We start from the raw sequence: 966 nt of genomic DNA, 5'->3' as shown, positions 1-966 counted from the left end.
CAAAAGCATCAATTCTTCGGCGCTAAGCCTTCTTCACAGTCCAACTCTCACATCCATACATGACCACAGAAAAAACCAAAGCCTTGACTAGATGAATCTTTGTTGGCAAAGTAATGTCTCTGCTTTTGAATATGCTGTCTAGGTTGGTCATAACTTTCCTTCCAAGGAGTAAGTGTCTTTTAATTTCATGGCTGCAGTCACCATCTGTAGTCATTTTGGAGCCCAGAAAAATAAAGTCTGACACTGTTTCCACTGTTTCCCCATCTATTTCCCATGAAGTGGTGGGACCGGATGCCATGATCTTCGTTTTCTGAATGTTGAGGCTTAAGCCAACTTTTTCACTCTCTTCTTTCACTTTCATCAAGAGGCTCTTTAGTTCCTCTTCGCTTTCTGCCATAAGGGTGGTGTCATCTGCATATCTGAGGTTATTGATATTTCTCCCAGCAATCTTGATTCCAGCTTGTGCTTCTTCCAGTCCAGCGTTTGTCATGATGTACTCTGCATATAAGTTAAACCAGCAGGGTGACAATATACAGCCTTGACGTACTCCTTTTCCTATTTGGAACCAGTCTGTTGTTCCATGTCCAGTTCTAACTGTTGCTTCCTGACCTGCATACAAATTTCTCAAAGGCAGATCAGGTGGTCTGGTATTCCCATCTCTTTCAGAATTTTCCACAGTTTATTGTGATCCACACAGTCAAAGGCTTTGGCATAGTCAATAAAGCAGAAATAGGTGTTTTTCTGGAACTCTCTTGCTTTTTCCATGATCCAGCAGATGTTGGAAATTTGATCTCTGGTTCCTCTGCCTTTTCTAAAGCCAGCTTGAACATCAGGAAGTTCATGGTTCACATATTGCTGAATTGGTTCCATCTTGACAGAATGTGGTCCACTGGAGAAGAGAATGGCAAACCACTTCAGTATTCTTGCCTTGAGAACCCCATGAACAGTATGAAAAGGCAAAATGAT

Source organism: Bison bison, unplaced genomic scaffold (assembly GCF_000754665.1).
Source record: "Bison bison bison isolate TAMUID 2011002044 unplaced genomic scaffold, Bison_UMD1.0 scf7180017864211, whole genome shotgun sequence".
Lineage (NCBI taxonomy): Eukaryota > Metazoa > Chordata > Mammalia > Artiodactyla > Bovidae > Bison > Bison bison.
This window is presented reverse-complemented; position numbering follows the sequence as displayed.